Raw genomic sequence first — 14617 nt, 5'->3', positions numbered from 1 at the left:
CTCCCCCGCAAACTGCTCGAGGAACCCCGGAATGTCAGGCGTAGATGTCTGGGGCGGAAGGGGTGTTGATGTAGAAAGAGATGGAGTAGTAGGGGTTGTGGGGTTGGCCGGCATTCTCTGAGAAAGGGTCTTAGGAGACATTCTTGAAGAAAGGGTCTCAGGAGGTGTTCTTTGAGAAAGGGCCTTATGAGGCGTTCTTGGAGAAAGGGTCTCAGGAGGTGTTCTTTGAGAAAGGGCCTTATGAGGCGTTCTTGGAGAAGAGTTCTAGGAGACAACAGCTAAAAGTAACTCAGACATAAAAGCTGTCATGTCGAATGATGTGTTGTCACCACAGCACAACTATTCATTATGGCGCAGATGTTCTATGTTCACTGTCTCACCTGAGGAAGGAGTTCGTCTTCTTCTACTAGGAGAGCCACTAATGATTCTGTATTATCCAGATATTTCACAGCCTTAACCTCCTTTTCCTCTTGTTTGCTCTGTGTATATATATAGGACATCAAAACCACTTTAAAAGAGAATATCTCCCCAAAAATACTTCCTATCAATTACACACCCCATGAAGCCTTGAATTCATGGAGTTTTTTAGTTATTGTCGCATTCCTAATCCAATAAGTTGATGACTGGCGGAACGATGCTAATTTCTCCGGTGGGAGACTCCTCCAGTCTCCTACAGGAGACTCTGCCGGTCATCAAAGTATTGACTTAGGAATGCGACAAAAAACACAAAAGTCTCAACGAATGAAAGGCTTCATGAATATACATTTCTATGAATATATATATATATATATATATATATATATTAGGGCTGGGACTTTTAACTGATTAATTGCGATTAATTAATTACAGAAGATTGATGCGATTAAAAAGAATAACGCATTTTAATCGCACTTAGTCTTTGTACCACGGAACCTTCCTTCAGTTTCGGGCATACCGATCATAGCGTTGCACCAACCAAAAAGAGACAACAAACGCAAAGGGAGAAGTAGCCGATCAGAGCGCTTTGCTTGGCCCAGTGGATGAGAAATTTAGATTTAAAAAACTCACTTGTTGATTCACTCGTACAACAAAATGTGTTTTACTTGAAAAAAAAAAAAAAAAATGCTTCTCAGGTAAAATATTAATATGCGATTAATTGTGATTAATTGCGATGAATTAATTACAAAGCCTGTAATTAATTCGATTAATTTTTTAATCGCATCCCAGCCCTAATATATATACATGCACACAGATTCTCACCTCCTCAGCATCCCACCCCCTGTGATCCTTCAGTCTGTAGGGTTCCTTAGGGATGGTTTGTTCAGCCCCAGCATCTTCAGGCCACAGCTCTGCTGCAACTCCTGAGTTGGGTTTGCATCCTTTTGTGTTGCACTGGGCTGGAGATGGCTTGTGCTGGTTTCTCTGTAACAAGAGAGAAAGTTTACTATAAGATATTCTGTGATCTTTCAACTTTATCTACACGTCTATTTATTGTATGAAGTTCAAGCACACAATAGTAGCTTTACTGTACTTGTCCATATGCCCTATCCTCCATATTGGTGGAGTATTCCTTCAAGACAGTGGACTTGCTTAATGCGAGCTTAGCTTTTTACAGGCACAAATTGTTCTGTATTATGCTGAGGACAATATGAAGCAATTTCACATTTTCTGACTCAACCTCAAAATCAAGAATCAGAAGGGTTTAAAAAGGCAGAATGAGATGTTTGACTGGCCAGAGGCAAAAATAGCACAACGCACAGAAGTCACTTCTGGTTAGACGCAGGAGGAGCCAGGCCCCCCCGCTGTTAACAGCTCACCTGCCACCCTAAGCCCCCATGCCACTTACTTGGACAGCCTCGGTCGGGTCTGTTGCAAGACCCAAAACACCCAGTGACTCCAGGAAACAACACTGATGATGTGTCCATCACACTAGATTCTCTGTTAACAGTACTTGAGTTCATATATTTAGTTACTTTACACCACTGAACTCCAGCAATCCAAAATCAACCCCAATCTCACAATCTAATGCATACAGTGAGTCTTTACCTGGCTGTTCTTAGTATCTGAATCCTCACACTTGGCCGGTTTAGGATCAGAGAAGAAGCCTTGTGCCAATATTGAAGTGGAACAGGGTTGTTCTTGTCGTGGTTGTTTAGGACGAAACGGGACAGCTTTCTGGTCTTCAATCTTAAATGAAAGTATATAATTCATTAGTGATCTACTTCTGTGAGATGTAAATTGAATTGCTCGGCCCAAAACACAGTCGTCCCGGGCGCAAATCCGGCGACTTCTGGACGGTCTCTACCTGGTATTCCTAAACATAACCTCTGTAAAACTATGCCTGAAGTTTACCTAACCTTATTCCTAACCTTAACCTCAGTAAAACGGTGCCAAAACCTAACCTTATTCCTAACCTTAACCTCAGTAAATCTATGCCAAGCCATAAATGTATTACTTCTTCTAACCTTATCCTCAGTAAAACAAAACAAGAACCACCCCATGTGTGCGGTCGGCGGGAACAAAATGGGGGCGAGCGTGTTTTGGGGTGAGCCTTCCGGTTACCTGTAAACTGCATGCAGATGGGAACAAACTGCAACAGTTGTGTGTCTGTTGGTGATCATACTGTATTTGTGTGTGTGTGTGTGTGTGTGTGCGTGCGTGCGTGCGTGTGTGTGTGTGTGTGTGTGTGTGTGTGTGTGTGTGTGTGTGTGTGTGTGTGTGTGTGTGTGTGTGTGTGTGGTTTAACTTACCGTAATCTTTGGAGGTGTACCATAAATCATTTTCATATAGCGATCGAAAGCCTCTTTCTGAGTTTTCTGCGTGGAGGCCGGTTTTCTTCCCTTGCATTGTACCGTTCCTTGCAGAAGGGAAGCCAGGTCTTTGTTCCGTGCCAGCAGGGCCTCGTAGTCCTGGGTTTGGAGGTGGAGAGGAGATTCACTTTTGTATGTGTCTGTTTCTCTTGCACTGTACTGTTTAATAAGTGTACAAATATACTGTTTCTCTTGCACTGTACTGTTTAATAAGTGTACAAATATACTGTTTCTCTTGCACTGTACTGTTTAATAAGTGTACAAATATACTGTTTCTCTTGCACTGTACTGTTTAATAAGTGTACAAATATACTGTTTCTCTTGCACTGTACTGTTTAATAAGTGTACAAATATACTGTTTCTCTTGCACTGTACTGTTTAATAAGTGTACAAATATACTGTTTCTCTTGCACTGTACTGTTTAATAAGTGTACAAATATACTGTTTCTCTTGCACTGTACTGTTTAATAAGTGTACAAATATACTGTTTCTCTTGCACTGTACTGTTTAATAAGTGTACAAATATACTGTATGTGTCTGTTTCTCTTGCACTGTACTGTTTAATAAGTGTACAAATATACTGTTTCTCTTGCACTGTACTGTTTAATAAGTGTACAAATATACTGTATGTGTCTGTTTCTCTTGCACTGTACTGTTTAATAAGTGTACAAATATACTGTATGTGTCTGTTTCTCTTGCACTGTACTGTTTAATAAGTGTACAAATATACTGTATGTGTCTGTTTCTCTTGCACTGTACTGTTTAATAAGTGTACAAATATACTGTTTCTCTTGCACTGTACTGTTTAATAAGTGTACAAATATACTGTATGTGTCTGTTTCTCTTGCACTGTACTGTTTAATAAGTGTACAAATATACTGTTTCTCTTGCACTGTACTGTTTAATAAGTGTACAAATATACTGTATGTGTCTGTTTCTCTTGCACTGTACTGTTTAATAAGTGTACAAATATACTGTTTCTCTTGCACTGTACTGTTTAATAAGTGTACAAATATACTGTATGTGTCTGTTTCTCTTGCACTGTACTGTTTAATAAGTGTACAAATATACTGTATGTGTCTGTTTCTCTTGCACTGTACTGTTTAATAAGTGTACAAATATACTGTTTCTCTTGCACTGTACTGTTTAATAAGTGTACAAATATACTGTTTCTCTTGCACTGTACTGTTTAATAAGTGTACAAATATACTGTTTCTCTTGCACTGTACTGTTTAATAAGTGTACAAATATACTGTTTCTCTTGCACTGTACTGTTTAATAAGTGTACAAATATACTGTTTCTCTTGCACTGTACTGTTTAATAAGTGTACAAATATACTGTTTCTCTTGCACTGTACTGTTTAATAAGTGTACAAATATACTGTTTCTCTTGCACTGTACTGTTTAATAAGTGTACAAATATACTGTATGTGTCTGTTTCTCTTGCACTGTACTGTTTAATAAGTGTACAAATATACTGTTTCTCTTGCACTGTACTGTTTAATAAGTGTACAAATATACTGTATGTGTCTGTTTCTCTTGCACTGTACTGTTTAATAAGTGTACAAATATACTGTATGTGTCTGTTTCTCTTGCACTGTACTGTTTAATAAGTGTACAAATATACTGTATGTGTCTGTTTCTCTTGCACTGTACTGTTTAATAAGTGTACAAATATACTGTTTCTCTTGCACTGTACTGTTTAATAAGTGTACAAATATACTGTATGTGTCTGTTTCTCTTGCACTGTACTGTTTAATAAGTGTACAAATATACTGTTTCTCTTGCACTGTACTGTTTAATAAGTGTACAAATATACTGTATGTGTCTGTTTCTCTTGCACTGTACTGTTTAATAAGTGTACAAATATACTGTTTCTCTTGCACTGTACTGTTTAATAAGTGTACAAATATACTGTATGTGTCTGTTTCTCTTGCACTGTACTGTTTAATAAGTGTACAAATATACTGTATGTGTCTGTTTCTCTTGCACTGTACTGTTTAATAAGTGTACAAATATACTGTTTCTCTTGCACTGTACTGTTTAATAAGTGTACAAATATACTGTATGTGTCTGTTTCTCTTGCACTGTACTGTTTAATAAGTGTACAAATATACTGTATGTGTCTGTTTCTCTTGCACTGTACTGTTTAATAAGTGTACAAATATACTGGAAATATAAGACAGACTGACACACTGTACTGTTTAATAAGTGTACAAATATACTGGAAATATAAGACAGACTGACACACCAGTGGTGTAAAGTAACAAAGTACATGTTCTTAAGTACAATTTTGAGGTATTTATTTACTTTATTTGAGTATTTCCGATTTTCAATTATTCCAACTTTTAAGGCCCTTTTCCACCGGCAGCGATAACGATGATGATAGCCATAATATATCACAGCGATAATTATGCCTTCACATTGATGTCCGATAAAGTTATCGGACATCAATGTGAAGAGGCGCCAATTAACAGCCGCTCGCGCAGAGCGCACCTCGAGCTGTTTGTCAGAGACCCAGTTCCATATCACTGTGATCTTAACCACATCGTTGTTGATCCTAACGATGTAGTTGTCGGCTATCGTTGTCTGTATCGGTGTTGAGTGGATGCTGCCGATCCACTTCAATTGAAAACCCACTTTTTTAAATCGTTATCGTCATCGTTATCGCTGCCAGTGGAAAAGGGCCTTTACTTATACTCCACTACATCTCTACTCCACTACATCTCATCTCTTTTTACTACACTATAATTATTTGAAAACTTTACTTACTTTACTTTGTAAATTTTGATTATAAGAACAAAACAAACATACATTAACCACTTCAGCCTATACATTTCGGCCATTTCGTCCAATCGGCACACTGTACCTGTCTCCATACATGTGGATCAACGCCCTGTAGTGAATCCCTGGCCACACCTGTGATGTTCTTCCCATTTTCCTCTGTCGTGGCCCTGCTAGCAGAGCGGTTTTTGTAAAGATCATGGTCACAGCCAGGCACGTGCACACATAGACATCAAAGGAGCCTTTTATCCCTCTGTAAAAAGTGCTCTCTCCTGACCATGAATGCAGTTTTTACTAAATAGCAGACCTCCAAGCTCACAACGCCGACGCGTTGTGAGCTTCGAGGTCTGCTATTTTCACCAAAAGGCCCTTTTAGAAATTTCAGCCCCTGCCTCTCAAACATTCTCTGCACGTCCCTGGTCACAGCTCATGGTTTTGTCTTTATCACATATTATTCTATATAGTCATTATACATAGTAATCTTTCTGACTTAAGCCCTATTCAAAATGTTCTGACAATAACCTAACTATGTACCTCACACTGTGTCAATGTCACCAACAAACAAATGAATAAGTAAATAAGTATGTCAATGAATAAGTAAGTAAGTAATTAAGTAGTTAAGTAGTTAAGTAATTAAGTAAGTAAGTAATTGGTGGCACCAGGGTTAAAGTGGTTCAAATGGATTACCTGTGTTTTCTGGACATGGCTTTATCCTGACTGATGTCAGGAACAGGCTCTGATGCCAGCGTGCAGAGATACTGTGAACATAGTAAAACGTGGGTGGGAAGCTCATTCAGTGGAGGAATGTGCCGCCTTGCCCTGACAATATCTGAAAACATGGGGTAATCCGTTCCCTTTCAAATACACAAACATTATATTTTTCTTTTCATATCTTATTTTATTATATTATTATTATACTATTGTCTCCGCCAGGCCGAAAGGCATGGTCGAGACTATGATTTCGCCCCTGCCCGCGTGTCCGTCCGTCCTACTGTTTGTGGACAGCTACAGTAATCTCCGGCACCGTTGGCAGTTTGGCACGATGGTAGTGAAACCATACACTCCCTGGGTGCCAGAGCAGAACCTCTGCCCCCAATCTTTCGCATGGGCCTGTTACAGCACCACCAGGAGACAGGTTTGTGCAAAACAATTTATTTTAGACAGTACTCCTACAGATTTTGTCCAAAAATCACGCAAATCGCACACAGTATCTCTATAGCCATTAAACGAAACAGGTCTTTCAGATTTTTCATATTCCATCCTGATTGGCTAAGATTGGCTTCCAAAGTTTGCAAGAGCGCTACCTTTTGAATACAATGCCTCAAATCATGAACACAGAGTGCGATTTCCGTGAAATTTTGCATGCACATTCCCACTAGGCCAAGGAAGAAATGCTGCATACAAAGTATATAGTAGAGTGTGACAGGAAACAGAGAGAGAGAGAGAGAGAGAGACGGGAATGACACACAGCAAAGGTAGTCTGGGCTTGGGAATCAAACCAGCAACTTGCATGTGGTACTAGGCCATTGGCGCCCCACACGTCATCTTCCATCCATCCATCCATCCATCCATCCGTCCATCCATCCATCCATCCATCCATCTATCCATCAGCTAGCAAACCAATATGTCATCCATTCAGCTAACTAGCACAGTGTGTATTACCTTTATATGGTAGTCATGTGGTAGGAATGTGGCATAGCTGATCCTGTACAAGTTCCCTCTGATGCCCAGGAGCAAGTCTCCTCCGTCACCACTGTAAGCTATGCACTCAGGCTCTGCACTTAGCTGAAGGGTCCTAGAGAACATAACATAACATAACCAGTGGTGAAAAAAGTACTCAATTATTATTTTTTTTAACTTAAAGGACAACTTTTTATTTTTTTTCCAACAAGGGTTATTATTTTAGATTATAATTAGAGAAAAGAAAAAAAGATGAGTGTTAAAATGTTTCCATTTACTGCTTTCTAACGTTTTAGCGATTTTGATTTCAGTGGGTGGGGGCAAGCGTACAAGTGGCTAAATATGTCCTTTTAGACACAATAAGCCGACGATTTCTTTATTACTATTCATAGTAATGCTACTAGTCCCCATAAGTCACATCTGCCCATGAAAGATTGTGGTACATCTCATGTTTTCTTTTCTATAATTACATTTTAAAATATGAACCCTTGTTGTAAAAAATCTAAAGTTGTCATTTAAGTATAAGTATCAATACTGCAACGTAGAAATAATTCAAAACATTTGAGTAAAAGTACAAAAGTAGTAAAATATACTTAATGTACCAAAAGTAAAAGTAGTCATTACGCAGAATATCCCATTTCACAAGTTTTCAAATGTATAAAACGTATCAAAAATATTTTGAAAATAGCAAGTTGTAGATCGGCCAAAGTGTATAGGACTGAAGTGAGTAATGCATGTTTTGTAATAATAATAAAAATGTACCAAGTAACTAAGTAACTAAAGTGTTCAAATAATTGTAATTGTAATAAAAGTATAATATTTGCCACTGAGATGTAGTGGAGTAGAAGTAAAAGAACAGAAAATTTGAAATACTCCAGTAAAGTAAAAACACAATTTTACTAGAGTACAGTACCTAGAGCTGTCACAATTATTACATAATCGTCTAATCGCAATTATTTGACATAATCGCGATTCTTTTTCATAATCGTCATAATTGTTTCCATGTTGAAAAATGTTCATATATTTTTTTAAAGTAAAAAAAAATAGTGGAAATAGCAGATCTACAAGCTCACAACGTGTCGCATTGCGACGCGTTGTGAGCTTGTAGATCGGCTATTTCCACTATCAATGTTCTTTTTTAAGTACAAATTCAAATATGTCAGTAATTTCTTTGTATATTTAGGTTATGTGTCATATCTACCATGTGCAACTTCAAAGCCTAAAAGCCAAACAGAAATGTGATTGTCGACAAAAACACAATTAAATCGTTAATCGCAATTATTTGAGTGACAATTAATCGTCATGTAAAATGTCCTAATCGTGACAGCCCTAACAGTACCTAAATGCTGCACACTGAAAACGTTTAGGTTAATAGTTTCACTACTGTAACGCAAATCAAACCTGATGAGGCGAATCTCCTGACTCCAAATACGCACCGTCCTGTCCACACTGGCAGACGCAAACACTCCAAACTCAGGGCACACACACAGGCCTCCGTAAGGAACACACACACACACACACACACACACACACACACACACACACACACACACACACACACACACACACACACACACACACACACACACACACACACACACACACACACACACACACACACACACACACACACACACACACACACACACACGTGCACACATGTAAATAAACAATGACACACACCGCAGCAGACACCGGACACCCAATTTGCAAAAGGTACTCATCCCATTAGCGTCAATTTAATTGCCATCATCTGTCTTATTTCAGACTGAACCCGACACACTAACTGCCTTGTTTGGTTGCTCTGAGGCATCACTCCCTTTACTGTACTCTGTTCAACAGATTCTTAAACAGAATATTCTTTTACAGAGTGGAAGACTTCCACCGTTCCTTGTTTCACAAGATGGCTTGATTAGTTTGTATCACTGATACTGGTGAGGCAGCGTTATAACAAAGACAAGACAGTTTAACAAGCGGAGTACATCCTGGTTCCTATTACGGCCAATTTACGGGTATCTTGACTCTGCTGTATTGTATGACTGCTCTGCTCTGCATCCAACATGTGTCCAACATTTGAATTGTGATACCACTAATCATCATAATGAGGTTTAATTCATTAATGTTGAACCATATTTATTATGCATTATAGCCTGGTGCTTGTTTGTCTTCTTGTTATGTTATGTCTTGTGTCTATTGTTGATCTGTTACGTCTGATAAGTGATAAAAAACGAGAAAGACAAAACCAAAACGCTCAATCTTGCTGTTTATGTCACCTATAAAGCGGCCCGAATGGCCTCCGCCTGGCGGGTGGTCAGTACGACTCCGGCTGAGCAGGCTGTATTGCATCAGGCTGTATGTGGTGGCACTGTGGGGGTCCTGGGAGGCAAGGGCCAGCCGGGGCCCCAGCGCTGCCAGGTGGAGTAGAGGCTGGCCACAGTCCAGGCTAAGATGTAGACTGAGGCACTCCTCAGAGTAAGGACACACCGTCCATACCAACACTGTTTTGTCTTCACCTGATAGGGAGAGAAGGAGAAGAGGGTTTCAATCATGACTCAAAACATACCTTTTCAACAACGCTTTTGCTTAGTATTTTTTCCCCCCTAGGTCTTTTACTTTATGCCTTAATTTGTTTTTATTTTTTACACATTTTAATGTAAAATTTCACAAACATGGGGTTGAATTCGTTCTACTGCTATGCCACCAAAATGTTGAATCAACAGACATCAGAAAGTGTGATTCCTTACCCTCCTTCAAAACCACCATAACAGAGCACCTGTCTGCAATTTGCAAAGGGTCCTCCTAGTAAAGTCTAAGCTTAACACCAGAAATGCCCCCCCCCCCAACTGCTGTTTACTATACGTTTTTATTGCTACTAGTGTTGATGATGTCTTTTATATTATTGTATGTCTTTAAATGTCTTGATGAATTGAATACAAAGGACAATGGAAACAAGCCCCTTTAGCACCAATGCATAATCGTACCTCTGTACTATTTGCATAAAGTTGATTACGTTTTCAATCAATCAATGAGAACCATCAACTAGGCTGGCGTGTACCTATGGTGAGCAGGTGTCTTTTCTCAGGGTCAGTCTGCATGCCAGTGACTCTCTGGCCATTGTGTGCAGGTGTCCTGTGCAACAAGCTCCCATCGTCTAGTTTCAGGACACTGATACAGCCTCCGATTTGGCCAAGGATCACCAGAAACCTGCCACACGTACACAAACAGTCAAGCTCAGGACAGATACCTTCTTCTGCTCAGTATGCACATTTCAAAAACATATTTACTGTCTGCATTGATGTGCTTGGATTGGAATATACTTAATATACTATTTATAAGACCAGAGTCATGAGCTGTTCCAAGTTTACACAAGGTGTTTGTTAGATCAGTGAGTTGGATAAAGCCCTTAAAACCTTTCAGGTCGAGACCCAAAAGAAAGATTAGACGTTTTGCCCGGGACCCAAACTAGTGAGAATAACAGATCTACATGCGCACAATGCCTCGCTTTGAGCTGTGTTGTGAGCTTGTACTGTAGATGTTTTCACTACTTCTTATTAACCCATTCAGAACGGGTACACATTTTGTGTATCATTATTTTATGCTTTAAGTGTACAACAAGCTCGCAGCGCGGCACCGAGTGCCGCGCTGCGAGCTTGTAGATCTGCTATTTTTGAAAAGTCGTGAACATTAGAATTTTGAACCGATTCTATAAGTGTCTTTTGAATCCTTCTAATTCTAGGCCTAAATGGGTTAATAATTCATATTTTTTACTTATGCAATTTCTTAGAAAGAAGGAAAAAAAAGAGTCGAGTCGTGACCCATCAAAATTGGTCCGTGACCCACAAATGGGTCCCGACCTGTTCTTGGTGTCATCTTGAAGAGCTCCCATGGCGTTCCTGTGACCGTGTCCTCTCTCCTCCTGCAGACTCCTCCACTCCTGCAGAGCGCTCTGGGCCTCAGTGATATGACTGTACAGAGCCAGGCAGGAGGCCGGGCCAGGGGGCGGCGCCAGACCACCGGCCGTACAGCCCTCCTCCTCGCCCCGCCAGGGGCCCGTACCTCTCCCCCGCCACTCATCCATCAGTGCCACCGGGTTGGTCAGAGCGTCGGCCTGCACAGTGTTCATTTTGACAGCACATTTTGATTTAGTTTTAGTCATAGTTTTTTGGAGTAAAATTGAATTTAGTTTTAGTCATATTATAGTCTGAAAAGTTTAAGTTTCAGTCTATTCTTAGTCAATTAAAACTACAGGTGATTTTGGTGACAAAAATGGATTTTGGCAAGCCTTGATGGCGTGGCAACGGTTGAATGCTGAAAACAACAAGCTCACAATGTGTAGCAGCTGCTTAGTTCAAATCTGCTTCTTGGATCTCTTATCCACTACTGTAGTCCCTCCCTAACATTTTAGTCTAGTTTTTATTTGTTGAAGAAATTGTCACTATATTTAGTCTTAGTTTTAGTCATCATAGATGCATTTATATCGTCGTTGTCAGGTGGAAACCTTGTATGTCCAAAACCGTAAATTTTTTATTTATCATTTTAAAAATGAACTAATGTAGTGAAAACAGCCGATCTACAAGCACACAACGCCTCGCACCGCGAGGTGTTGTGTGCTTGTAGATCTGCTGTTTTCCCAACCTTTTTGTGCAACGGCCTTGTATGATGAAGCAGGGCTTTACTTGGTGAAAAAACATACAAATTTGAAACTTGGAGATACAAGGTTTCTGCCCGACAGTGACGATATATTTTTTTAGTTTTGGTCAGTGAAAAAAGATAGGCTAGTCGACGGAAATTCTTCGTCACATAGTTTTAGCTGACTAAATCAACACTGGCCTGCAGCACTGTGCCCGCCTCCGTCAGGACCAGCAGGATCTCTCTGTGCACGCAGTACTCTGCGCACAGAACCCTCTTTGTCGCCGTGAAGGATGTCAGCACCGCTCCAGTGTCCGCGGCCACCAACACGACATCACTGTCCCCGACCACGCAGAGCGCGCGGGACGGGTACGGAGCACTCCAAGGTGGGACGAGGATCTGCCTCAGCGGAATCCTCTGGTCTCCTCCTCCCAGCTTACAGTGCAGGGTGAACAAACGGCTCAGGGTCCAGAAATCCACCCCGCCTTGGCGGCAGTAGGAGAAGAAGGTGCCTCTCGTCCCGGCCGGGCCCCCGATGTGCAAGGGGGGATTCTCGGTGTGGACGCACTGGACTTCGCCCCCCGCCTCCATGTCCCAGCAACGCACGGTGCAGTCCTGAGAGGCTGAGAACAGCATGGCCGCCTCGGAGCAGTACAGCATCGAGTTCACCACATCTGGACAGACAGACCCATTATACCATTGTTATACCAGTTCATTGTGTGAAACACAAAGACGAGAAAAGAGAAAAAAGCAACACAGACAGACAGAAAGATTGCGCACGTTTTAGACATTAGTTTACCTTGGTGTCCTGTGAAAGCCATGCAGAGCTCCCAGTAAGGACCCCATACTTTGATGGACAGGTCATTAGATGCGATGATCAAACAGTCCAGCTGTGAGCAGTGCACCAGTGAGGTGATGTCACTAGAAGACAAGAGATGTTACCGTCTCAAAATCCCAAATACAAAGACATACAGACACAGTCACACACACACACACACACACACACACACACACACACACACACACACACACACACACACACACACACACACACACACACACACACACACACACACACACACACACACACACACACACACACACACACACACACACACACACACACACACACAGGCATGGACAATCCCTCACGTACCGCAAGCATAGGTTCTTCTTGTGTTCCAGCACGTGCCCAGCATCGAGGTTGACCACGGTCACAACTCGGCCACACACAGCGAAGGCTCTGTGGGGTCTGTTGTAACGTGGGGGGGCCAACGCCATCTGAGTGAACACGCTGTGGCTCACACCCTCCAGTATCTTCACCTTGCACTTCATGTGAACAACAGCCCACACGCACACATTCCCCGCTCCCGCAGTCACCACCTCTGCGGACGAGGAGTGGCCCACTGCCTGGCACACACGTATGTCCAGGGGCTCGAGGGCTGAGGCCAGGCGGTGCAACTTGCCGTCCAGCAGGGCGAGCGCTGGCCCTGGGCCCCAGCCCAGCAGGCGACCACCAGGAAGCTTGATGGAGGTCAGACCCATAAAGGGTATCGACATTGAGTGGTCTGTGGAGGCTCGACGGCGGCCATCGGGCTCGTAAAATTGTACCGTGTTGTCCGAGTGCAGGCTGATGAACGCCGCTGAGGCTTCAGAATACATCAAGTAGCGCACAGGGCTGTCACAAGGAATGTGACGGAGGAGATGGAGGCCGTGAGTGAAGACGCGGTGCTTGTTCTCACCATGTTGAACCTGGATAGAGACAGTGTTGTGTGTAGGGGATGGGACAATAATCGTTATCGTTTATGGTGGTAAAGAAACACTCAAAATAATCGTATTGCAGATATTTTAATTTACTGCGACATTGTCCTCCGTCATACGTTAAGATGAATTAGCTTTTGTTGAGCTTCACATTAAACACCACAGACCTGTAGACTGTAGAGTGCATTTGGTACGCCCTTATTTCACTCTACTCAAATCGTCAAAAATAGCAAATCTACAAGCTTACAACACGTTGCGATGCATCATGTGAGCTTGTAGATTGGATATTTTTGTCAAATGTTCTCCCCAGATTAGGGATGCCGTGGGATTCAAGTGGTTAAGCAAAAGTGGCATTTAAAGCATATTTTGATTATCACAATATCGTTAATTGGATGTATCTACATCATAATCGTATCGTCTCATCCCTAGTTGAGTGTATAAGAGTCTATGGATTGCAGGTCATCATCCTATCAATATAAAACTACAGCTATTTTACCTCATCCATGACCTGCTCCTTTTCATGGCAGAACTTCCACTTTCCAGGAGACTGTCCTTGTGTCTTCTCCTCAGGTTTTCTCTCCAGACGTGGCAGCTTCAGAGTAGGGGTTAAGATCGGTTTGACCCTCTCTCTGCTGCCATTACTTTCTGCATATTCTGCGGTCTCCCTCCCTGCCGAAACAAATGAGCCAAGCATCTTTGCAGCACTGTCTTGCGCACCGGACACAGTAACATCTAGTCTGATGTTTTAGTGTTATGTCTAAAAAAAAGTTAGAACAGAGTGAAATCTATCGGGGGAAAAAAAGGGTGAAGAAATTATTAAACACGTCCTAAGCTGAGATTTATCTTCAAATTATTTTTGAAAAAGTCCATAGAAAACACTTTACTGATCCTTTGGTGAGTCCTTGAAAAAGAACACACTTGGAGTCTTTGCTTTAACACTACAGTTTAACAACGGTGCACGCTTTGTTAGTTGC

The sequence above is a fragment of the Nannobrachium achirus genome (genome assembly GCF_963921795.1).
Source record: "Nannobrachium achirus genome assembly, chromosome: 21".
In the NCBI taxonomy this organism is placed as follows: Eukaryota; Metazoa; Chordata; class Actinopteri; order Myctophiformes; family Myctophidae; genus Nannobrachium; species Nannobrachium achirus.
The sequence above is the reverse complement of the archived record's forward strand: the minus strand, read 5'-3'. Positions refer to the sequence as shown.